General features: G+C 45.8%; 1 long non-coding RNA gene across 1 annotated transcript; it reads left to right on the top strand.

The window, feature by feature from the left end:
* The first annotated feature begins 3555 nt into the window (after positions 1-3555).
* Gm36495 lies at positions 3556-9586 on the top strand. Its single transcript, XR_381304.3, has 2 exons — positions 3556-3962; positions 9310-9586. It is a non-coding gene; the product is annotated as a predicted gene, 36495 (long non-coding RNA).
* The last annotated feature ends 17607 nt before the right edge of the window (positions 9587-27193 follow it).

Raw genomic sequence — 27193 nt, 5'->3', positions numbered from 1 at the left:
AATATGTTTGTGTACATATGTGGGTATGTGCAAGTGTGTGCCAGTACCATTGAAGGCCAGAAGAGAGCATCAGGTCCCTGGGGCTAGAGTTACAGGTGATTGTGGGCCACCTGATACAGATGCTGGGAACTGAACTCAGGTCTTCTACAACAGCAGTACATGTACTTAATCGTGGAGCCATGTCTCTAGCCCTTTGTCGCCATTTTCATCTTCACTGTCCTTGTCAGGGTCACCCCTTTAAGAGTCACAGCCTTCAGTGACATTTAGGTCCTCTTTGCTCCCAGAGGCAATGCTTTTATGATTTTACTTTATTACTTTCAAAATATATTTTGTTTGCTGTACTGGGGATTGAATCTGTGGGCTTACACAGGTTAGGCAATGCTTTGTAATTCTCAAGAGCCCTGATCAACAAAAGGAGTGTCCACAGGCCCAACGCCAAAGATGAGTGGTCAGTTAGGGCCCTTGGCAGCAAGCCTGAACCTGGGTGTGGCCTTGGCTCAACACAGTCAAGCCATTTCTTTGCAAAGCTGAGCTGTTTCAGGAGCGCGGAAGTGCAGACATGAAATCCTACCGCTGTCTGCCGTTGCCTCTCTTGATCATGTGGGAGCCACACCAGTGTTTCACTGGGGTCCTACTCTGGGATGCAGAACTCCTGGCTGCACCTGTCATGTGCTCCTCCTGAAGAAGCTGTCTGTTTGAGTCACTTGATTCTGGTTTGTGTCTCTCTACCGCAGCCTCCCTGTGTGGGCTGTGGCAGAGCGGGATGCTCCAGCCCCCTCTTGGCAGAGGCTGTCTCATCAAGGACTCCTTGCGAGATCCCTTTTGGCTTTTCCTATGGGAATTTGTAGAGTAGGAAGGAGTAAAGGGAGAGTCCACACACAGCCTGGCAGTCCTGACGCCTGGAGATCCCAGAATCTAGCAGAAAACCACCCAGACTCAGAGTGAGTCAGCAACTTAACTCTAGCCCTTGACTTCAGTGAACCGGGGCAATCAATCGCTCTACCTTCCAAACCACAAGATTTTCAGGAATGATTCCAGGTTCAGTGAGGCCTGAAGTTAGTCAGTGTGGAGGGATCTTTAATCGAAAGACGAGACACATTTGTAATACAACATTAAAGGGATTTCTTTGGGGAAGGGCAAGTACTGTTAGACAAGTACTCTCTACCAGGAGGCTACATCCCAATCCTGACAGGAGTATTTTCTAAGGGGACATCACAACAGATTGCAGTTACAGCATAAAGAGAAAATCCGGGATCAATGAGATGGCTCAGCAGGAGCAAGCGTTAGGACCTAAGTTCGATCCCTGGAACCTCCAGAAAGTCACATGTGGTAGGTTATGTCTGTAATCCCTGCACTCCTACTATGAGATGGGAGGAGGGAGGCTGGAGAATCTCCTGGAAGCTTTTAGGTCTAGCCTGGAATACTCAGAGCAGCAGAAAGAATATGAGAGATAGTTCCCTCAGAACCAAGGTGGGAGGTGACAATGGACTCTGAAAGATTGTCCTCAAGTCTCCACGTGCACACCATGGTGCTCACGGACTCTTCAGCTAGCCTCTCTCACCCAGCAGTAAATGAAAAAATGATAAAAAAAAAAACAGATCCAAAATAAACAACCATGTTTATAACCATCTTACATGACTATTTTTAAAAGTGCTTTTTTAGATAATGATGATAATAATTATTATTGTTGTTATTGAGACAAGATGCCACTAAATAACTCTGACTGGTCTGGAATTTGCTATGTAGAACAGCCTCAGACTTACAGCGATCCCCAGCTGCTGCCTCCTGAGTTTGGAAATTAAAGGTATGTGCCAATATCAGGCTATTATTGTGTGTGTGTGTGTGTGTGTGTGTGTGTGTGTGTACACTCACTTGTGTTTTAGTGCCTACAAAGTCAGAAAAAGACATTGGATCCCCCTAGCATTTCTAGCATTACAGGCAGTTGTGAACTACCCTATGTGGGTGCTGGGAATTGAACCTGGGTCCTCTGAAAATGTAATGAGTGCACTTAACCACTGAGCCATCTCTCCAGTATCCTTACTTTTGCCTCTGTTATTGGACTATATTACTGGATGCTTACAGCTGATAGCCTCTTCATATGATAATGATAAGGCAAAATTTATGTAGATTATTAAATTAATTCAATCTCTTGATCAGGATGGCTGGAGAAAATTTGTTTTTTATTATCAGTAATTATGAAGTTTTGTTTTATTTGTTTATTTACACATTTAGAGACAGGGTCTCTTGTACACCAGGCTGGTCTCAAATCCTATATCCTTGAATTTCTGATTCTACACCTTACACCTCATAAGTGGTAAGATGATAGGTCTGCAGCACCATGCTCAGTTTACAGGGAACTGGGAATTGAACCCAGGGTTCCATGCTTGCTAGGCAAGCACTCTGCCAACTGAGCTACATCCCAGACCGAGGGGTCTTATTCATTTCTTTTTGCTTTTGAGATAGGATCTTGCTATCTGGCCTTGGTTGGCTTGGAAAGTTGGGGGCTTTTGTTTGTTTTCTGTTTGGTGTGCTGGAGGTGGGACCCAGAGACCTGCAGATGTGAGACACTCTGCCACTGAGCTGCCTCTGCCCACCCCCAGCTCTGTGAGGTTTGATACATGCACGAGGAACAAATGTCCTGCTTACATTTCAATGTCTTTATTGGAAGACTTTTCCACGAATGTCTGATTTGGGTTTTTTTGGTTTTTTTTTTGTTTTTTTTTGTTTTTTTTTTTTTTTTTTGCTTTTCGAGACAGGGTTTCTCTGTATAGCCCTGGCTGTCTGGAACTCACTCTGTAGACCATGCTGGCCTGGAACTCAGAAATCCGCCTGCTTCTGCCTCCCGAGTGCTGGGATTAAAGGAGTGTGCCACCACGCCCGGCTGAATGTCTGATTTGTTGTTTTACTTTAGACCCCACTTTGGTCATTTCACTGTGACATTTAGGTCCTACACTGTCTCCATGCCTGGTAAGAAGGCATGGCAGATCTCAGGAAAATTCACAGAAGCTCTTCCTTCTGCAGGAAGGCTATGATAACCGAAGTGATTTTAACACCAGTCACTACATCCCACTGACCCAAATGAAACTAATTCCGAGGCCGACTCCTAACATTTTCAGATGCTTCAATGTTTAAAATAAATACTTGAGCATTATCAGTCAAGCGAAGACACTGTTACATAATGTTCCATCCACCTACCTTGACACCCTGAAAGGCCAGATTCAAATTTAGAATTCTCGGAATCCTCAGAATTTCCTGTGAAGATGTGTCGAACGAGAAAGCTGGCTGCTCCCTGTGGCTCACTGCTGCCTCCTCCTCCTGAATCAGACATCACATTTGCTCCCACAAGGGGCCTCCTGGACTCTGGGTCTGAGATCTGATTACAGTTTCCCTGCAAGGAACTCTCTGGCCCATTGACAGGTCAAGGCGTTTGCACACCAGAATGTGGGCTAGTCTCCGGGACAAGATTGAGCAATGACCCCCATGGAACCTGTTAACAGCTGGCCCTATTGATGTCATTGCTAAGGAATCTCAGGTCACGTGGCCCAGGGCATCGTGTCATGACCTCTGAGAAACAGAGTGAAGGGGGGAGGGGGGGACAGCTCCCTAGGGAATAATACTGTGAAGGATCAAGGGATCAGAAAAAGACAAGCTGGTGTGACACCTGCCAAGGGTGGAAGGCAGAGAGCAGAAATGGGTGTGGCAGCTCCCTGTTGCCAGGAGGGTTCTGTGAAGTGACTCATGGTCAGCCCAGAAGGCAGTTGTAGAGCACAGATTCCCTGTCTGAACAGTCCTGAAGGCTCAGAAATGTCACTTGGGCTCAGTCACTGCAGGCTTGGGACGTTGCTGCAAGGAACCACAGAGTGCTCAGTCTGTCTCACGACTGTGTTCCTTGTGACAGAACAGCAAGCTCTTTCCTGAAGGGAGAGCTGAACAGCGCAGTCCACAAAGGTGGCATGGGCTTGGTGAGTGGGAGCTTCTGCCTCTGCGGCCATCTGTCTGTGTGTTTGGGATGCCAGTTTCCAGGCGCATGCCGCAACGGGGGAGTTCGTTTTACCTACTTGGTTATTTAATAGCATGATTATTGCTTCTTGGTTATTAACAGAATGCAAGACCTGGGTTCTCTGTGCCCATTTGCATGTGCTCCAGCTATGAATAGGTCCAGTTCCCAGATCTGCTATCTCCATCCTTCTACACACACACACACACACACACACACACACACACACACAGAATGCATCATAGGGATGCTCTTTGAATGCTTGCATGCCCACCACAGTGAGGACTTCTCACCAGGGTCACTAATGGTCCACTCACTGGTGTTACTCTAAAGCAACTGTCTTCCAGCTTCAGCTTGCACCCATAAGCAAAGCCAACCCATTTGCAAATCAAATTCAGGCCCTCCCTCATCCCTCAGCCAGTCTTCTGTGACTCCCTGCTTGCTCCCACCTAATGGATGGCCATAGAAACGCTGTCAGGAAGGGAAGCTTGTTGGCACAACTGTGGGTGTGCCATGTCATCTTAGCTGCTTTGATCATGGCGGTAATAAAGTACCTGAGAAAAGCAACTTCAGGAAGGAAGTGTTTATGTTGATTCACAGTTGAAGTATGCAGTCCATCATGGTGGGGAAGGCAGCTGGCCACACTGCAGCCACAGTCAGGAAGCAGAGAGAGATGAACTCTGTGCCAGCTCACTCTCCTCATTCCACGCAGTCTGGGGCCTTAGCCCACGAAATGCTTCTGGCTAGGCTTAAGGTAGGCTTCTCACTGCAGTTAGCCCAGTCTCAAAATTCCTTCATGCACATGCCCAGACGTTTATATTGCAGCTGATTCTAGATCAATTCAAGATGGCAGCGTTAGCGACCACACACAGGTTTTTTGATGCCTGTTCAAATGACTTTCCTAACGCATCTTTCAGCTCAGACTTGACCTTGTGTCTTTCCCTCACCTGGTACATACCCAGCTCATGGGGTATTCCATGGATAACCTTTCCCTTCCTACAGGGGACTAAAAACACAGCAGGAACCATTAGGTAAAAGGCGGGTATGTATTCTCCCTACCACTAACACCTCCATCACTACAGGTTTGGCTCATTTGCATGGTCCAAGCAGAAGGGCTGCATCATAGTCTTGAGTCAGGGATAGACCCAGTCCTGCTCTGGGCCACTCAAAGTTAACAGCCTTCCATGTTACCTTGAATCATATTTCTAGCTGTGGAGCCCAGGAGCCCCGTGGAATACTGTGGTTCCTTTGCGATGGGAGCTCCAGTGGGATGCAGCAATTCTGTTTTTCTTTGGCGCAGCTTACTCCTGGTCACTGTCCCCATCAGAGATATAATGACATGCTGGGTTCTGCTCCTGGCCACTGTCCCCATCAGAGATATAATGACATGCTGGGTTCTAAATGTCCAAGAGCACATGTACATGATGTGTTCCTCCATAGGCCCCCTACCCTTTCCTCATCCTGCTGAGTCAGGAAGATCCATCAGTGCATTGGATCGGTGACATGTTGGGGGCCACACTCCTGTAATCGCAGTACTTGGGAAGGTGAGCAGGAGGACTGTCTGTGTTTGAGGTCAGTCAGGGCCATGTAGGGAATTCCAGGCCATCCTGAGCTGCATAACGAGAGGCCTTGTCTGAAAAGCAAAACATCAGATGACATGGGTCAATATGATGGTCTGTGGCCCCTCTGATCCAAACTTCCCCACTCTATTATGACAGAAACTACGTAAGCTAAATAGCACCAAGGCAAAACTGTAATTGTGTATTATTGTCTATTCCATGTGAATGTGAAATGTTTCTGATCCTTGCTGATTGGCATGAAAAGGAATGTACTCATTAAATCAAAGGCCACATGCCTGAGCAGTGATATTGGCCCTTGCAAAGCCACTATGGGACCATATTTGGCTGAGTTTGTGGTTCCTTCTGGCTTCTGCAGGGACCAGATCAGACAATTAAATGGAGATACAATAAATCACCCATGAGTTACTTAAGGGCACAAATGGAACATTCTTACCCCATGCCTGGGACGTACGCTGCTTTTATTTTATATTCCCTTGGCTGGTGCTCACCAGATCAAAGGCTCTCATGTTTTGTTTTGTTTTTTTCTATTCTGATTGCTTTTACCCCACAGGCCATCGACGTATGTGGGAGTTTCTTCAAGGTCAGTCATAATACTTGGCACTTCTCTTCTGCTTCTTTGGAAAGCCCGAGTCAGTGGCCTATTCCTGCATCTCCTCTTCCACATCCACCTCCACCATCATGTGGCCATTACCACCTTCTTTACATTATGGCCAATAGATTCTCTAGAAGACTATAAGAGAACAGAGTCTAGAACGGTCATATAAGTAAGGCAGGTCATCATGACCTTGACCCAGTGACAAGAATCTAGATGAGAACAAAGACATCTTGAAAGACGCTACTGTTGACATGGGAATGTTGACTCTACCTCATGGAAGCCCTGTAAACAAGCATGAATCCTTGGGGTAAAACTATGTGCTTATGTTGTCATTCAAAACCCCAGTGGATGGAGGCACTAACTTCCATCCTTAGTGCCACACAAAACAACAAAACGAAATGAAAAACCTCTAATATGCAGGTGGAGACAAGGTTTCTTCTGCCACCCATGAGAGTGGAGGCTCTACATAGAAATTAAATAAAATTCTAGGAAAAATAGGGCTTCATTTTTTTTCATATGCCAGAGTTGAGCAGCTGAGAGTCCATGGCCACGGCACAGGATGAGGACTAAGGTGACAGGAAGCCACCATGTAAACTCCCTGGTGAAGTTGCTGCCATGGCATGAGTACATGGTAGGTCATTGTTGGATAGCTTCCATTTCCTCTGCACTCTTATCCACAGGCTTATGGCTGTGGGAAGCTGATCTCACCAACTCAATGCATCCAGTTGCTTTTGGCAAATGGAAGGCACCAACAGGAAGTGGGAGGAGTGGGAGGAAGGACCAACGGGAAGTGGGAGGAGTGGGGAGAATGAGAGGAAGGAAGCTGTTCTTGCCCTTCTCCCAACTCTCTCCTAGTGACCCTCTCCTACAGGCAGAACTCTTACTGTGGGTCCAGATCTTGCCCGCTCTTTTGGCTCCTCCTTGTCACGTGGGTGGCAAGGGCTCTTCTCCCTTTCTTCTGGCTGACTCATCACTGTCCCTGCATGGGTTCCCTTGACCCTAGCTACAGTTTTGTAAAGTCCTTTCATCACTCTCTGGGAGGTGATGGTTATGATGGTAGTGTTACTGAGGGAGGTGGTTGTGGTGTGGGTATGATGGCTGTGGTGATGGATGTGGTGTTGAGTCTCCTCTTTATAGAGAGCCATGGCTGCCTGCTGGGATACTCATGATGCAGTCGTTCTTAGTATTACATAGTCTGAAAATCAAGCCTGATTTTCCTTTGGACTCCTATGTAGCCAGAAATTCTTTTCTGAGCCCCAGTTTCATTAGAATTCATTGAATCCCCAAGGCTGTCCAATGTCAGGAGGATATCGTAAAATCGAATGAGTGAAAATATATAACACTTTGGGAAAAGCACACAATACTGACTCCACTACTAGTATTATTAAAAGCAACAACAATAACAGGATCGCCCAGACCCATAGATCCCTCAGGTTCCTCTCTCCTCCCCACAGCAACATCATAGCAGTGACTGAGTCTTTGCTCATTGGAAAGCCACTGTGTTTTTGCTTTTGTTCTTCCCAAAAAGTCCTACACCTCTGTAAGATGAGACTCTTTTCAGATACAGCACAAAATCCTCAGAGCTACTGCTTACCCCACTTTGACAAACGCTACAGGGAGTACAAGTCTGTGCTGAAGTCCCTCCGAGCAGCCCTTGTCCCATCTCTGGGATTACTGTACTGTTTGCAGCACAGGGGACAGTTGAGAACCAGCCTATAACCACATGTGCTCATTGGGCTTTCTAAAAAATTGTTTATTTGATTTTATTTATATAGTTTAAAGATTTATTTGTTTATTTATGCATTTGAGTACAGTGCAGCTGTCTTCAGACCCACCAGAAGAGGGCATCGGATCCCATTATAGATGGTTGTGAACCATTATGTGGTTGCTGGGAACTGAACTCAGGACCTCTGGCAGAGCAGTCAGTGCTCTTAACTGCTGAGCCATCTCTCCAGCTTGATTTATTTTATTTTTAATTTATGTGTATGTCTTACAGTTACCATCACTGTGATGAAACACCATGACCAAAAGCATCTTGGGGAGGAGAGGGTTTATTTGGCTTAGGCTTCCATAAAGCAGTTCATCATCAAAAGTAGGGAGGACAGGAACTTACGTACGGCACAACCTGGAGGCAGGAGCTGATGTGGAGCCATGGAGGAGCGTTGCTTTCCATAGCTTGCTCAGTTTTCTTATAGAACTTGGGATCACTCACAATGGGCTTCACCCTCCCATCAATCACTAATTAAGAGAATGCCTTACAGGCTTACATACAGCCCAATATTATGGAAGGTTGGAAGACTTCTGTGGTGGCACCATTCCTGTGGGATCCTAGCCTGTATAAATAGAGAAAGATGAGCGGAGGAGGGGAGCTGGAGAGATAGCTCAGAGGTTAAGTGCTCTTGGCTGCTCTTCCAGAGGACCGGGGTTCAACTCCCTGCACCCACATGGCAGCTCAAAACTGTAGCTCCAGTTTCAGGGGATCTGACAACCTCACACAGACACATTCCAGCAAAACACCAATGCACATTAAATACATTAATTAATTAATTAATTAATTAATTAAGAAAAGGAACGAGCAGAGGCAGGCATTTATCTCTCTGCTTCCTGTTGTGGATGTGAAGAGCTACTTGAAGATCCTGTTTTATAGATTTCCCTCCAGGATGGACTGTACCTCGGATTGTGAATCAGAAAAAAAAAAATTCTTTCTCCCTTAAGTTGGTTTGTCAGGGTATTTTATCACAGTGGAAGTAAAAAGAAACTAAGATAAACATGTATGGTCTAGTTTAGAAATCTAACCCCTCATTAATGACATACCTACGGGAAAGGCTGGAGCTGTGGCTGACATTTTAAACACGGGCCAACTGCACACTGGGAAATGCCTGAATTGACTCTAATCAGGCCTGTCATATCCGGTAGTGGGGCTGGCTCTTGGAAGCTGTGTGGGGTTTGGAGCAGAGTGAGCAAGGAAAGAACTGTAGGTGGAACAACACTGGGAGAATGCTGGGAACACTCTGGAACTGCTCGGCTGGCTGCGGTGGTCATAAATGACAGCATCCCCAAGGGGAGAACCCCCCGCCCCCCCCGCCCCCCCCCCTCTGTCTGAGCTTCACTTTCTGTCTATCTCACTCTCTTCTCAGGACTCCTGCCACCAGCTTAAGTTATGGGAAAAGGAGCATGAGACTAAGGCCTTCCGGAAGCTTCCAGATTTAAACCAACCCCACAGACATGAGACAAATCTGCCTATAGAGAATTGTATTATAGCCAAATGCCTGTGTATATATTTATCTGTGCCTGAGATTCTCATCTCTTTTTAAAGAAAAAGCCACACACTTGGAGGAAAAAATAAAGTGAAAAAATGTACTATTGACTAACTCTTCAGGATGGTTGCTCAGAATGGATAAAATGATGAGCTGAGTTGGACTTTTTCTTTCTAAAAGCTGCCCATGGTGGCTCGTCAGCCAGCTATATTTGGGGGGTCTAAATCCGGGGCCCCCGCCAACTGAGTTCACATGCTCTTACTGTTTTCCACTTCTATTTATAATTCAGTACACATTCATACACAAAAAAATGCAGGGGACTCTGGACTTAACTTTAAAATGACTAGAATGTTCTGAATGTGTCAGGTTACGGCACGCGGGAGCCTTTTTTGTTGCTTGTGATTAGCCTCATTTACTGGAGAAGGGATTAATCATGGGGGTGGAGTAACAAGATCCTTTGGGAATTTCGAAGTATGCAAACAACCTTTCTTTATTTTCTTTTAAAAATGTCATTCAGGGCTGGGGAGATGGCTCATATGGTAAAGTGCTTGCCATACATTTGTGAAGACCTGAGTTCAGTCCCCAGAAACACATACAAAGATGGGACATGGTGCACACTTGTATTCCCAGCACTGGAGAGAGATAGGAGGATCCCTAGGGTTCACTGGCTAGCCAGGCTAGTCAAGCCAGCAAGTTCCAGACCAGTGAGAAACCCTTTCTCAAAAAACCAAGGTGATTAATCCCAGCACTCGGGAGGCAGAGGCAGGCGGATTTCTGAGTTCGAGGCCAGCCTGGTGTACAAAGTGAGTTCCAGGACAGTCAGGGCTATAAAGAGAAACCCTTGGTTGTTCCAAGGTATGGTTGAAAAGATTTTCCTTGTAGATGTGAGGGAGGTGTAGCCAGAGCCTCCTGTAAGAGTCCAGAGCAGGGAGAGGAAAAAACAGATTAAACATGGCCAGCAGACTGAACTGGGCCATGAGAGGAGTTGGGGGGCAGGTGAAAGAGGAAAAGGTAAGAGAGGGCCAAAAGAGGGGACAGAGAGCAAAGAAAATACATGGCCAAAGGGGCAGCGTTATATAGGAATGAGAAGCTGTGGGACAAGAAGCCCAGGAGCTGGAGTTTAGGAGAGGGGACTGGGTGAGAAGAACTGAGAGCAGAGCTTCAGGTATCGAGTGAGTCTGGGGCCAGCAAACATTGTGGCACACTAATAGGCACCGCAGTGAGCCATTCTGCAGTTTCTTTTGGACCTGACACAGCTGAACAGCAGCACTCATCTCTCTCTGCTTCCTGACTTTGGTCACAACACACACAGTGTGACCCAGGGCTTCATGTTCCTGTCGCCTCCATGCCTTCCCCTGCCTGCCGTGATGGGTCAACTGTACCCTCCAATTATAGGCCAAAATAAACTGTTCCCGGCTCAGGTTGCTTCTGTCTGGGATATTGTAGCATCAGTGAGAAAGATAAGCGATGCAGTGATACGGGATGGAGGCAAGTACACGTCCTGCAGACATTGCCGTGGGAGCTGCAACTTGAAGACGAGTAGAATGTTGACCAGCAAAGTACGGATGGGGATAGCCCTGTGACCGGGTTGTCCCTGGTGCTGCGCGAAGGCTGAGCCTTGTTCTAACTTGGGTAGCTCTGGAGAGATTGGGTTGGGTCTGGTCAGGCTGAGTGGTACCACCCAGGGAGGGTAGTACTGAGTGGATATCTGTGGAGCATGCTGAGTGTTGATCCTTTTGCTTCAGATCCATTCTCAGGTCCCAGGAGTTCATTCTGTGTGTATTTGCTGTTTAGAGGTCTGTGGGTCAGGCTGTGCCTCACGGTGAGACAAAGCCAGGGGGTACAGGTGAGAATTAAGTTAATGTCTGGGGACTGTCATAATAAATTACCACACACTAGTTGACTTAAAACAAGCATTTATTTCCCTCCTACTTTCGGGAGCCTAGAAGTGGGAAGTCATGGTGTGAGCATGGCTAGCTTCTCTCTCAGCACTCTGAAGGCTGAGGCAGGAGGATTGAGTGTGTGAGGTTAGCCTGGACTACGTTGTGAGATTCTGTCTCAAAATAAAATTTTGAAAGGGTTGAGGATGTAGCTCAGTAGAAGCACACTTGCCTGGCATGTGAGAGGCCTTGAGTAGCACCTCAAAACCCTAGGGGGGAACAAAGCTAACTACTCTACAATTCATACCAGTCCCCCACTGAGACCTTGGATAGACACTGGTTCATAGACACTCATTCTACATATGAACCACGTACAGTCCTGCCCTCTTTTGTGTGTGTCTGTGTGTTTGCACATGTGTGTGCACATTGTGTGGAGGCCAGAGATTAATATTGGGGTTCTTCCTCAGTCTCTCCTACCTTTTAATTTTAATACTATTGTATGTGTATGCCTGTAATATATATCTGTGTACCACATATATGTCTGGTGCCTGAAGAGGCCAAAAGGGAGCATCAGAGCCAGGCAGCGGTGGCACACTCCTTGGATCCCAGCACTAGGGAGGCAGAGGCAGGCAGATCTCTGAGTTCTAGGTAGGCTTGGTCTAAAGAGTGAGTTCCAGGACAGCCAGGGATACACAGAGAAACTCTGTTTTGAAAAACCAGAAAGAGACAGGCAGAGAGAGAGAGAGAGAGAGAGAGAGAGAGAGAGAGAGAGAGAGAGAGAGAGAGAGAGAGAAGAGAGAGAAGGAGGGCCTAAGATCCCCTTTAACTAGAGTCAGAATTACAGATGATTGTGGTCTATCACCTGGGTCCTCTGAAAGAGCAGCCAGTGTTCTTATCTGCTGAACCATTTCTCCAGCCCCTCTATCTTATTTTTTTGAGGTTGGGTTTCTTCTTTAAACTGGGATTTCCCAACTGACTAGACTGGTTAGCCAATGAGCTCCATGGGTTCTTCTGTCTCTCTGTTTTTTCAAGCGTGGGTTTACAAATGTGTACTGCTGTATCTGGCTTTTCTATAGGTTCCCAGGGTCTGAGGTCAAGTCATCATGCTTGCTGTGTAGCATGCATTTTACCAACTGGGCTATCATCTTCACAGCCCTGAGACTGCTTCCTAATAATCAGAAAAACTAATGTGCAGAGGACTTTGAAAGAAGTACTTGCTAAAAGTGTCTGCTTTGAGTCTGGGCCTTGAACTTGGCATTTGACATGGCAAGCCTTTGGAAGTGAGGAAGGTGAGAGATGGGAAAGAGAGGAAGGATTGCTTCTCTTTGCAGATACAGGTTAAAGCAGTCACCCTCAGCCGCCTATGACCCTTGAATACAGTTCCCCTGTGTTGGGACCCCAACCATAAAATTATTTTCATTGCTACTTTAAATTTGTAATTTTGCTACCGTTGTGAATTGTAATGTAAATATCTGTATTTTCTGATGGTCTTTTGAGTTGTGAGTCACAGGTTGAGAACTGCTGGGTTAAAGTAAAGAGAAGCAGGCCTCTCTGGAGGGATGGGACAGAGCTGAGGCATAGGGTTGCATTCTTAAATAGCCACCTCGTGTTTCCCTACTCTTTTGTTGGCTTAGAAGGAAAAGTATCAAAGATAGCATGCAAGTTCAGCAAACAGCCTTAGTTCCTGGCTAGCTAAGAAAGCCAAGTTGGAGCTGAGAGAGAAACTCAACCCTGTAAGTCTGAGCCCTGAGATAGACCCCTGAATTTACAGACTTTGCTTTCAACTATTTTTAGCCATATAGTGTAGGGAAAGAGTTGAGCCAAAAGGAGACAAGTGTGACAAAAACAAATTCTGGGCATTTGTCTCTTGGGTGAGCCATGATCTGGCAGTGGTGGGGCACATGCAAAGAAAAGCCTGGGAAGGGGACAAGGTCCAATTTGTCAGTCTAAGCAAATTAGTGACTCAGCTGCTGATAAGGGCCTGGAGAGAGAGCCTTTCCGATGAGTCACCATAGATTGTTCCCGAGGCGCAAATCCAGCTTTGCAGCTCAAAAGCCTGAACCGTGTTGGGACAGATTTCTATTGGAGATAGGCTTTTAACCTAGGCTAACATCTGTCTCACTGTGTAGCTGTGGATAGCCTTGCGATTCTGGTCCCCCACCCCCACCTCTCCAGAGCTAGGATGACAGGCATATCTCACCGTACCCAGTTTAAGAAGAGCTTGGGCATGGACCAGGGTTCCAGCCAGCCAGGCACACTACCATCTGGGCTACATCTCCATGGCTTTTTAAGGTTCTAGAAACTATCTCAAATCTACTATCTTCCCCAAGGCCAAGTCATAGTGCATTAGAGCCTACTGTTTTGTGTGTATTCCTGATGGTTGAATGTCAAGGAAACTACTTAATAGTTGGATTTTAAAAAAGATTTGTTTTTATTATTTTTATCTATGTGTATCAGAGTGTGCATACCCATAGAGGCCAGGAGGTGTCATTGGATCCTCCAGACCCAGAGTTTCAGATGGTGGCTAACTGCCTGATGTGATCTTGAGAACTGGGGTCCTTTGAAAGAGCAGCAAGCACTCCTAAATTCCGAGACAACTCTCCAGCCCCAATAGTTGGATCTTGACTCTTGTTTTTAGCCCAATCAGCTGATGTGCCCTTCTCATTGGAATGTCAAGACTATAGACATTTACAACTATTTCTGAGGTGCTTTGTAAAATTAATTAATTTAATGTCTATGAGTATACTGTATACACTAGAAGAGCAGGCAAAAGAGTCAGAGACACCCCCACTCTCACTGTTAGGAGTTCCTCAGAAACTCCAAGCTAACAACCATAACATATATGCAGAAGGCCTAGTGAAGACCCATGCAGGCTCCACAATTGCTGCTTCAGTCTCTGTGCGCTCCTATAAGCCCTGTTAAGCCCACATTTTGAGAGGTGGCCATTCTCTGTTTTAGTCTAGGACTGGCTGTATTAACCTTGGCTTAGGCCCTCCACAGCTGTAAAGCAGCCTCAGGGCAGGGATTCTCAGGGCAAACTTGCTCACTCAGTCATTCCTTCCTTGAGCTATTTACACTGCTGTAACAACACAAGCTATTCTAGTTTGCTCCTCCTTTGCTGTGTTAAAACACCATGATGAAAAAAGCAACTTGTGGAGGAGAGAGTTTATGTCAATTCACAGTTTCCAGCCCATCTTTGAGGGAAGTCAGGGCAAGAACTCAGGGCAGGAACCTGAAGGCAGGAACTGAAGCAGAGGCCATGCAGGGGTTCATCTTGCTTTTCATGGCTTCCTCAGTCAGCTTTCTTATAGAACCCAGGACCATGTGCCCAGGAATAGCATCTCCCACAGTAGGCCTTGCCCTTCCCCATCAATCACTAACTAATAAATTGCTCTACAGACTTGCCAACAGCCTGATCTTATGGATATTTTTTTTTCTTGATTCTTTGTGAGTTTCACATCATTGCACCTCAAATCTCATTCATCTCCCCATACCTTTCAGTCTGTTAAAGTAAAATAAAAGATAAAGTACAATAAATAAAATAAACAAAACAAAAATCTCATTGTAGAAGTTGTAGTGTGTCACAGTGTGTCCCACAGTATATCCTTTTGTCCACACATCTGTACTTGCAAATGTTCACTGCCATGAGTCTTTGGCCTGGTTCGAGGCCTCTGGCTTCTGCTACACCATCAGTACTGGATCCTCACCAAGACTCCTCTCAGATCTCCTGTTGTTGCTTGTGGCTTGGAGATCCCACAGCTTTGGGTCTGTAGGACTCATCCCTTGAAGCGCTCCAGCAGCTCATAGATGAGGTAAATGCTGGAGCCACCACCTTGGCCACGCCCTTTGACGCGGTTGAAAGGGATGTCCAAATCTGCACATGAAGAGAAAGTGATCCCAGAGTTAGGTAAAGTTCTGTCTTATCCGGACTGTACAAAGCCAATGTAATCAATCACTTGAGGTTTTGGGTCTTAAGAATCTTTGAATTTCTTAGCAGTAAGGAAGCCTCTTGGCTGACTATCCAGTGACCTATTTAATCTACTCCATTTGGAGAAATAGCCAATTTCTTCAATTTCTCTTGGGTTTACTGAAGAGATTCAGAATTTGCCATCAGTGCTCACTCCTTCCTGAGCATTCCTGTCTATCCACTGTGGAATAGATGCTGGAGAGACTCTACGTGGCAATTTGCAGATAAGCTGCTTCGAAGTGATCTACCATTCTGCAAGTTCTGAAGTGACGAAGAGACAGGTTGCAGAGAGAGAACAAACTAGACACAGGTGAAGATAAGATGATTCACAGAACAAGAAGGAGTCAGAAGAGTAGACTATATTGCTAAAGTTAGTATTAGGCCAAGCAGAGCAATCCAGTCAGAAGCTGAGTGAAGCCAGATTGAAGCAGTCAGCTTGGAGAAGAGTTTTGAGCCAGAACAGCTGTGTTGAGCCAGCCAGCTAGAGTTCAGAAAGAGCTAGAAAGGGTGAGCTTATTCAGCAATTAGCCTCAGAGATAAAACATTCTAGGTCTAGATAAGACTGTATGGAGGCTAGAAACTCCCAAGACTAGGCCTAGGTTAGCGGATAGAGGCAGTAAACCTCTGAGAAGACATCAGGCAAATAAAAGATACTTTTACACCCCCCACCCCCTTTCCTTCCTTCCCTCCCTTCCTTCTTTTCCTTTTGAGACAGGGTCTCTTTATGTAGTCCTGGCCATCCTAGAACTCACCATGCAGACCTGGCTGGTCTTGCACTCATAAAGATCTGCCAGCCTGTGTCTCCTAAGTGCTGGAATTAAACGTGTGCCACTCGATGCTCCAATGTAGGGGAATGCCAGGATGGGGAGGTGGGAGTGGGTGGGGGAGCACCCTCATAGAAGCGGGGGTGGGGGTGGGATAGGGAGTTTCCAGGGAGTGGAGAACCGGGAAAGGGAATAACATTTGACATGTAAATGAAGAAAAATCCAATAAAAATTTGAAAAACAAAATCAAAACCAAAACAACCCATGTGTGCCACCATACCCAGCCCTTGTCACTTGTTTTCTGATTGTGATTCAATGTGGCCAAATGCTTCAGCTCCTGCAGCTCTGACTGCAATCCACAATAACTCCCTTCTCCCGGGAATTGCTTTATCACATCAACAGTAAAGGAAACTAAGACACAGTGCATTCTCAGCACGAAAACATTAAAAACCATTATGAGCAATGCAGCTCTTTGCTAAATTCATCGCAGCTGAAATTGCTTCAACCCAAGCCCCGTGCCAAAAGCATGTGTGTCCTTGCTGTAGTCAGTCTAATAAATTTTGCACTGTCCCAATTTTTATTTTTTGTTTTTCTTACATCTATTTAGTGTGTGTGTGTGTGTGTGTGTGTGTGTGTGTGTGTGTGTGTGTGTGTGTGTACTAGTACCATGTTGCACATATTAAGGTCAGAGAACAACTTGGGGTTTTTCCCTTCTACCGTGTAGGTTCTGAGAATCAAATTCAGTTTGTTAGGCTTGGCAACAAACAGCTTTAACTGGTGAGCCATCTTACTGGCCTGGCTTGCCCTGAGTTTTATACACTAGTTTGTTAATGCATTCATTCATCCACTCAATATCGTGATAGACATGGTGATGTGGTACAGTCTCTACACTTCTAGATAGAAGTAATTTTAGGCTTTCTAGATAAGGCCAAGAGACCAAGGCAGACTGAGACCTTATCTCCCCAGAGCTTAAGGAACAGAGGTAATGAGACACAAAGCAAGTACAATACAGGGCTATCCCTGCAGTCCCATAAAATGGATTTTTAAAAAATGGTGAGTTGGGGAATAGCTCAGTAGATGAAGTGCTTGCAACATGAGTGTAAGGAGTTGAGTTCAATCCCCAACACCCGTGCAAAAGGCAGGTACAATCCACTTGTGATCCCAGTGCCAAGGAGGTGGGGACAGCAAGAGCGGATCCTGGAAGCTTGCAAGCTAGATCTCATACCTGCACCTTACAGCCCCAATCAGTGGATACTTGAGGTCCTCCTGCAGTTTCAAGAGAATGCCCACATACGTGCTTTTGCACTCATGTAACTGCTTCACACACTTGTGCACTTGAGCACACACACACCACACAATATATGTATATATATATGCACATATATGTAAAATCTCTCTATATGTGCATATATATACAAAAACACATACATACACATACAACACACAATATATGTACATATGTTTACATGTATGTGTATAAGATCTCTATATATGTGTATATACATACACACATACACACACTACACACACTATATATATATATATACACATATATACATATATAATCTCTGTAATACACATAGACCCCAAATTCACTAAAAGCAAAATAGTATTGATTTTAACATTTTGTGCCTGGTGTATTTGATGTTTTCATTTGTACAGCAAGACAAAATGAAAACTACGGACATTTTGTGTAAAACAGAATTCGGCTCTGCACTGGGGCATTTTATTTTTCCTTCTATATGTTCAGCTCATCTATTTGATGCTGATGGAAGGAATGCTGTCAATGTTTGTATAGCCCAGGTTGCGGTTACATGAGGGTGTAGCTCATGATCCTCACAGGAAAGGGAGGGCCATTAGGAAACAGAAACTCTCTCTTTCAGATTTGTCCATTGTGTGTAGCGGTGATAGAAATTTCTAGAAGAGAGTTCTGATATCACTGCCAAGTTGTAGCTGCATAAACATATGTCAAACAAGCTGTTTTCCAGGAGACAGCTCATTCCTTGGTGTCACTGTGCACAGTGAGCTACTAAAGATACCACAGGGCTCAGTGCTGACGTCAAGCGGATATGAGACGCTCCGCAGCTGATTGCTACGCGTCCCAAATTGGAAACATGAGCTTGCCCACAGAAGACGTTCCAACTCGGCTTGACAAATGAATCCTCAACTGTTCCTCATGGTCATTTGTTTTAAAAAGCTCAAGTGACTGTTCATTATCCCAGCTGCTGTGTTAGGTAGCTTCTCAGAGGAAAACAAAACACAAAAATAACCCCTACCTCCCCTCCCTGCAGACAAAGAACAGTATCACTAACCTTTCCTAATGCTGGCCAGAAAGGATCAAGTGCAAAAGGGACAAGAGGGTCCATCGATGACAAAGAGAGGATGTTTCCCATAAAAAAGTGGTGGTGTTGGTTATTTTTAGACCAAACTGCAATGAATGACATATGCACAGAATGCCCTCTGGGGCTCACCCCTCACCCCCTCATGTTAATTTCTGTCCTTCTTTAGCCTTTGCCCCAATTACTTTAACATTTTTTTCTTTTTGGTTTATTTATTTACATTTCAAATGTCCCCTTCCTGGTCTCACCTTTGTAACTGACCCCCCCCATTCCATCCCTCCTTGCTTTAACTTTTAAAAAACAAAACTGTATTATAGTATATTTTCACAAGGTCCTGAGAATCCTACCTTCTGAGATGCTGTTAAATATTAATCCATAAAAATACCATATTTCAAGCATTAATGATGACTTTGTACGTTCTTGGTGGCAGTCTTTCTTTGTGGTCTCAGGGATCGAACCTAAGACCTCATATATATGAGACAAGTGCTCTACCAATGAGCTGCCTGCCTCTGAGCTGTGGCATATTACTTTCTGTGATTCACTCAAAACATGTCAAATCAAGTGCTCTTGTTCAGAATTAATGCTAATACATGAGCATTCCAGACTCCTGAAGTCAAGCTGTCAGTCAGTGGTGGTCAACTCTGGGTCTCAACCATGGGAAACACAGATTTCTGACGGTCTTAGGAACTGAGACACCTATCAGCAGCAACATTATGTTATAAATTGTTGGTAACAAAGATAAATTTATGGTTGGGGGTTCCTAAGACCATTGATACATCTCTTCTTGTCACCTGTCCTCACCGTACCTAACCTGTACCCACAGTACTGGTTAAAGGATGGAAAAGTGGTCAGAGGAGTGGGCTGGGTGGCACAGGCATCCCAGTTAGAGATCATATCCATCCCCGCTCATGAAGCACTTGTCGGAAAATTAAGACTCCCTCTAAGGGGTTATAACTCCAACCTGACTAGAGGTCAGTTTTCCAAGGGCATGAGTGTGGGCTTGTGGATTACACTGCCTGCTTGGGAGTGCACACTGTGGCCCAGTCTTCCTCAGCCACGAAGCCCTGGGCAACACCTTGTTCACCCTCCAGAGCCCGGCCTCCTCCTTTCTACAGAGGACCGGTGGGTGGTCCTTACCTGACAGAGAAGATGGAATCGGTCCACTCGCTGGCTGCCGCAGAACAAGGCGCTGATCAGTGCGGGTGGTGATTGTAATTAGATATGGCTTTAACAGCTGTGGAATGCACGGTTGCACTGTAGCCTGAAACTGCATTAAGTACCTGTCTAAACAGGATATATTTACCCCGAGCCAGCTTTCCTCCCTTAGTCTTTTTTTTTTTTTTCTGGCTCAGAACATGGTACTCATAGCCTCATGAACGCTGGACAAGCACCATCCCAGGAAGCTACAACCCCAGCTGTAGCTTAACTCTCAGCATCAAAACCCGGCTGTGCCTCAGCGAAGCGGTGCAATGAGATTGACTCTAAATGATTATAAATGTGTCTTGAAGACTGACAAACAGAATTCCTAAGTCGGCTGTGAAATGGAGCCTATCTTCAGACAGCTAAGGAGGTGAGGGTATTTCTGGCTAACGCTATTAGTAGAAAGACCTTTGTCACGTCCTGGACACGATGTTTGGCTCCTTTGGGAAACTGGCAAGTGGTGTCTTGCCTTGGTTCAACATCAAGTCATAGTCACGGCCTTTCTTTTCATTCATCAGCCTGTGATTGAATAAGTCATCGCATGGTTCAATGGAAACACATTTAAGGAGGCTTAGCAGAACAACATTTTATTATTCCTTTGAAGACTGATTTTTCCACCAGAGACGAACGACTTTTCATTTACTCTAATATTATCACCTATCAACCAGAGTTACTTGGGAAATAGCCAGGACGCGAGATGCTTTCTAACATAGGGAGACTGGATGCCTGACTCTAAGCACTATGAGCACTGGCTGCCCCCGCTGCTCTCCAGGGTTCAAGTCCTGACTCCCCAGCTTTCTCAGCTCATGGGCTCGTGGTTAGGGAAAAGACGGAAGCAAATCCTCACTCACAAAGGAAATCTGAAAGCTTATTGATCAGTCTCCCATCGTCACATTCTCATGATCTTCTGCTTGTACACTGTAGTCAGCAGTTAAACAATCCTGAGGAGGACTAGAGGGCCAGGCCTGGACGCGGAGGAATGTGGGCGAGGGATGCCAACTCTGAATGGTGAACCTTAGTAGGTGTGTGTAGTGGAAGTGCAGGCATGAGTCAGAGGTCAACCTTGGCTGTAGGTTGGCCCTTACCTCCCCCCTTGTTTGATGCAGGGTCTTCTGCTGTCCACCACTGTGTATGCCAGGTTTGCTGGCCTACAAGCTTTAGGGGAGTCTCCTGTCTCGGGCTCCCTTCTTGCTGTAGGTGCACTGGGGTTGGTTACAGATGGACACTCCACTGCTTTATCCTCTTTATGACGTGGGCTCTGGAGAGCTGAGATCTGGTCTTCACACTTGTGAGGTAAGTGCTGTTTCTACTGAGCCATCTCCCAGTCCAACCATCAAATTCTGAGCCTCCTGTCTTGCTGGGATTACAGGGATGACCCACCGTGCCATTTATGTGGTACCAAGGATCAAACCTAGGGCACTGTACAAGAATTCAGTTGTGCTACAGCCCCAGACTCCTGAAAAATTCTTTTTACACCGTTTTTCTTTAGCCATTTTATACTTTTACTTCGGAATACACACTACCTACAAACTTATTTATTAAATAATTATTTAAAATATTTAATTATATAATTATTGAAAAATAAAATTATGATTGTTTACTGAATCCATCTAACTTTTTATTTACTTGCTTATTTATTTTTTGCGTATGTCCATCCTTGCAACACATGTGCACTCCATGGTGTATTTGTGGAGATCTGAGATGGGCTGGAGAGATGGCTCAGCGGTTAAGAGCACTGGCTTCTCTTCCAGAAGTCCTGAGTTCAATTCTCAGCTACTACATGAGGGCTCACATCCGTCTGTAATGTAACCTGATGCTCTCTTCTTGCATATATATATATATATATATATATATATATAATCTTTTTTTAAAATGTAAAAAGAAAAGAGAAAAAGAATCAGTCTCTTTCGGCAATGCGGGTGCTCAGCCTAGAGCTCAGGCTATCAGGCTTGGCAGTGCAATGTTCCCATCATCATGAGGCTCTGAAGCTGCTCATTCGAAGCCAGCAACGTTTCCTGTGCTCCCTCTTTCTGATCCTGGGCAACAGCAGAACAGTCTGCACTCTGACTCCACAACGCTGGTCTTTCAAGAAAGTTATATAGCTGGGTATAGAGGCGCATGCCTGTAATCTTCATATTTGGGAGGTTCAGGTGAAAAAACTGCCTCTTAGTTTAGGGCCAGCCTGGGCTACCCTGTTTCAAAAAAAACAAACAAACCCCAAAACAACAACAACAACAACAAAACCCCCAAAAACCAAGGCTGGCGAGAAGGTTCAGCAGGTAAGGGTGTTTGCTGTGCAAGCCTGGGACCTTCGTTCAATCCCTGAAACCCATTCTCCTCAAAGTTGTCACCTCCACACCCACCCACACCTACATGCACCCAGTACCACCCCCACAATAATAAAGAAATCAGAGCAAGCAAAAGTCACAATATCACTGCTGGGCCACTAACTCTTGAAATGATTGTTATGCACGAGCTGGTACCACAGAGCACTAACCAGCTTCCCCTCTCCGTCCCCTATTGTCACTGTGGAATCAAGGACTTGCCCTAGAGCAGAGTTTAGAAATCTGTGTACTTTTTACCATAAGAGGAGCAAAGACATTCTGAAAGAAGACTTGTTAACTTACAGGGGGAATAAAAAAAACCCAGTGAAAAGATGAATGGACCCACCTTTGGGCTTCACACTCAGTCCTTGTTGTCTTTATGAATGAATTAGCCATAAGCAACAACAGACACTTAGAAGAAGCAATCCCACGTAACTCTGGGGAAAATCTGAAACCGGCCCCCTCCTAATTAATTTTGTTGTGTTTGGATTTCTGCTTATTGTTTGGCCCTCCAGCTGCCTCCAGGAGCTAGCCACATATCACAAATGTGCAGAGAGGGTACTCATCTGATATAGGGTGAATGGTTGTTTTGCTTCCACCTACAGAGTGATAGGTGCCGAGCTTCCTGACTGACTGGTATGCTAAAAAAAAAAAAAAAAAAAAAAAAAATGCCTGGGCACACTTCCCAGCCCCTAAATGCATGGCCACTGCATTTCTGAGCACTGTGGTTCTGAGTTGAGACACGTCCAGCTTAAACGCTGGTAGGCTTGTGTTCTTGGCACAGAGCTTTGGAACAGTGTGAAGAGCTGAGGTTGCCACCTTCATAGACACCACTGTCAGGCAGCCCAGTGTGTAGGGTAGGGGAATGTGGTCTGAGGACACATGGGCATGCACGCTGAGGAAATTCAGAGAACACACTGATCCTGGAGGTGAAGGACCCTTATGCTGGCGTTGCCAGGTCTTAACCCAATCAACACAAGAAGAAAGAGATGAGGCAGGTGGCTGTGCTCCCTGAGAGCAGGGCATGGCTCATGGGACAAAGCATGCTATGGGGGTGGGGTGGGGGGGTGGGCCCTCTGAGAAACAATTCATGCCCTCATCAATCTGGACTCAGAAATCAACTTAGGGTTCCAGAATGAGAACTGCAAAGGCATTTTATCATTTAAATCAGCCATTTCTATTTGTAAGATGTGTCTGTGGCCGTGAGCCCGGGACAGAGCTGACGGCCACCCCATGGAGCCATCTTGAGTGGGAAAGGAATGCTGAGTATTTCCTTCTGTCTCTCATGGCCGAGTTCACCCTTGTACTTCCTGATCTGTGGCCCTGGACTGAGGCTCTGCAAACCACACCCCTATCCTTCCCTTGCTGGCTGCAGGTTGGGTTACTAGCTGGGAGCAGTAGAATGGAAGGCATGAATGAGGTAGAGCTCTCTTCCCAGTTCCAGCTTCTATCAGTCTTCCTATGGCCACACAAGTTCATGCCAGCTCCTTTCCAGATTCTCCCAGCAGCTTCAGTAAGTAGTAGCTATGGTATCCCTCGGAAAATGCTGGCACTGACTTTGTCCTCTTAGCGACATGCACACTAGACAAATCACAACCCATCAGACTTGAGCACCACCTATATGAAGGAGACCAAGTCCAGCAGAGGTCCAAGGTCTTATGTGGCTTCTATTCCTGGAGTTTAAGAGCCAGCTGTGTGGAGACTCTTCTCTGACACTTGGGTTATGGTATCCTTGCTGTAGCCACTTCTGGATTTATGACTGATTTTGTTACCTCAATGTCCCTTTTGGCTAGCACAGCCTTCTAGCTTCTGAGTAATTCATTTCTTCTACCAACTTGCCTCTGTGGTTTTCCCTGGAAGTGTTGGGAGCCGCCCTCACATTTGCCATTATAAGATGGCGCTGACAGCTGTGTTCTAAGTGGTAAACATAATCTGCACACGTGCAGGGGCAGTTTTCCCGCCATGTGTTCTGCCTTTCTCGTGATGACAACTGGGCCGATGGGCTGCAGCCAATCAGGGAGTAATACATCCTAGGCGGAGGATAATTCTCCTTAAAAGGGACGGGGTTTTGCCATTCTTTTTCTCTCTCTTGTTCTTGTTTTCTCTCTCTTGCTTTCTTGTTCTTTTTCTTGCTTTCTTGTTCTTGTTCTTTTTCTTTCTCTCTCTTGCCCTTTTGCACTCTTGCTTTTGCTCTTGCTCTCTTGCGCTCTGGCTCCTAAAGATGTAAGCAATAGAGCTCTTGCTCTGGCTCTTGCCTCTTGCTCCTGAAGATGTAAGCAATAAAGTTTTGCCGCAGAAGATTCCGGTTTGTTGCGTCTTTCCTGGCCGGTCGAGAACGCGTGTAAGATGGAAGGATACTGTACTTGGTACCAAGGATGGGTTTATCTATAACCCTGTTGCCCATATGTCTTACTAAGACATCTAAGTTAGATGCTGCTTCCTGTTCAAGGACCCATGTGACAATAGAAGTCTCTGCATAGTAGGTTCTGGAAGACAGAACCTTGCTCATAGGCAGGAGTCTTAGTCACTTTGTCATTGCTGTCATAGTGAGGTTAAATCCCCAGTGATCAAAGAACTTCTTTCATCAAAGCTACACCTCCCAGGTTCCACAGCCTTCCCAAACAGTGCCCCCCGCTGGAGGAGGGAAACAGTCGAATCACAGAAACAGAACACTGTCTGCTGTGTGTCTATGTCTTCACATATGCATGTGCACTGTGGAAGGCAGAGGTTAGCTTTGGATTTCATGTCTCAAGTGTTGTCCACCTTAGTTTTGAAATTGGGCCTTTAACTGGCTTGGAACCTGCTGGGCCATCTCAGCTTGCTAGCCAGCAAGTCCTAGGGTTCCTCCTGTCTCTGCCTCCTCACCCATAAGATCATAAATGCTCACCACTGTATCTAACCTTTTTTATGTGGGTACTGGAAACCAAATTGAAGTCTTCATGCTTGCAAGAAGATAAGCTATCTCATCAGCTTAGTGTCTGATACTCACTTATATTCTCCTCCTCCTCCATGTGTGTGTGTGTGCGCGCGCGCATGCGTGCGCGCTCATATATATGCACTGAGAATCAAAATAGGTCCTATGCTTACAGGGCATTTCTCTCATTAACCAAAATGAGAGAATTTGAAAACACCTGTTGAGAATCCATGTTTAGCTGAGGGTAGTGGTGTGTGCCTTAGGCAGAGGCAGGCGCATGTCTGAGTTCGAGACCAGCCTGGTCTAGTCAGATCTAGGACAGCCAGGGCTACACAGTGAAACTGACTCAAAAAGCCAAAAAGAAAATCCATGCCGTGCTATTCTCTAGCAGTATCTATTTAGAATCTGAATAATTAACTCCTGGATAGAATGCAACCACCACACAGTGTTGGATTCCACTCATACTATGAGTGGACAACTGGATTCTGCCTCATTTTACTGAGAGGTCACTATTTCAACCCTGTTGACTAGAAGCAACTGACAGCACTTTCAAGTTTGCCAAGGGATGTATTTAAACTCTGGCTTAATGAGAATGTTCTGACGAGATTATTCCTTATGTCTGGGCTGCAGAAGGCTGCTGTCCCCACATATATTAGGTAAGATGGATAGGTGATATTGCAGCTAAAAACTTGACACATTTCATGCCTCACGGGGATTGGCAGAGGATCTGTTCCATGCAGTCAGCCTCTCGGGCCTCAAGGCCAACAGTGGCTTTTGTGTCTTGTGGGTGCTCTGAGAAACAATTCATGTCTGTCCACATCAATTTGGACTCAAACCAACTTAGGATTCCAGTATGAGAGCCACCAGAGTATTTTATCGATTGAATCAGTCACTTCTATTAGTAAGATGTGTCTGTGGCAGTGAGCCTGGGACTGAGCCGAGACTGCCACCCCGTGGAGCCATCCCGAGTGGGAAAGGAATGTTGACTATCAGCATTTCCTTCTGTCTCTCATGGCCGCGTTCACCCTTGTACTTCCTGATCTGTGGCCCTGGACTGAGGCTCTGCAAACCACACCCCTATCCTTCCCTTGCTGGCTGCATGTTGGGTTACTAGCTGGGAGCAGTAGAATGGAAGGCATGAGGTAGAGCTCTCTTCCCAGTTCCAGCTTCTATCAGTCTTCTACAGCTGGGAATAGAAGCCGTGTTAAGACCTTGGACCTCTGCTGGACTTGGACTCCTTCATTTAGTTGGTACTCAAGTCGCTGGTGGGTCAGGATTTGTCTGGTGTCAGGTTCCTAAGAGGATCACAGTCAGTGCTAGCATTTCCAAAGGATGCCCGAGCCACTACTTACACAGCTGCCTTTCTTTCATTATTCTTTTGTGTTCTCCAGACCTGCCTTCTCCTAGAACCCTCCTCTTTGCTGATACTCTGATCACATGAAATCCTCTCCTCGCCTGGTTCTAACCATCACACATGAACCAAGATCTGCCCGAGCATTCTACAAAGCTCAGCTCTTCCTGGAGGAAGACCTTAACATACAAATGCCAGAACTTTCTGTAGCTGCTTATATTACGAATGCAAATTATGTTTCCCCCAAAATTGTTTGCATGAGAAGATCTGCATGTAGCTTCTGGGAACCTGTCCCCAGTTGGTTCTGATCGGTAAATAAAGATAACAACAGCCAACAGCTGGGAGGACAGACAGAGGCGGGATTTGGGATTCCTGGGCTTGGGACCAGGAGGAGAAAGAGGAAGGAGATCCACCATGCTGGGAGAGTGTGGAGGAGAAAGATGAGTGTATGACAGAGAGGCATGGCTGCCATGTGAAGGAGCCGGGAGAGTGCGGCTCAGAGGGCACCCAACTGGGTCCAGAGCAGCCAATAGAGAATACAGAATTAGTAAGCAGTAACTGGGGATTATTGGCATGGAGGCTAGGCAGCAGCCCAGCTATTATACTACGTAAGGCATATTAAAATATAAAGGCTGTGTGAGTGTGTGTGTGTGTGTCTTTCATTTGGGAAGATAAGCCATCGAGGCAGGAAGCAACCCCACAGTCGGATTTATAAATTAATACCTAATTCTACAGCTTTCCCTTCTGTCCAAGGTGTCTGAAGTAAATGTTACCCATTTGCTACTTCTCTGGCTTTGTTCCCTGTCTTATCAAGACATTTCACCAGTCCAACTTAGAAACGCAGCATCTGCTAAGCCATCAGTTCTCAACCTGTGGGTCACAACACCTTTGGGGGAGGGGCCCAAAACCCCTTTACTGGGGTCACCTAAAACCACCAGAAAACACAGGTAGTTACATAATAATTCATAACAGTAGCAACACTAGCTATGAATTAGAGACAAAATTAATCTTATGGTTGGGGGTCA

Source organism: Mus musculus, chromosome 12, assembly GCF_000001635.26.
Source record: "Mus musculus strain C57BL/6J chromosome 12, GRCm38.p6 C57BL/6J".
NCBI classification, from domain to species: Eukaryota; Metazoa; Chordata; class Mammalia; order Rodentia; family Muridae; genus Mus; species Mus musculus.
The sequence above is the reverse complement of the archived record's forward strand: the minus strand, read 5'-3'. Positions and strand labels throughout refer to the sequence as shown.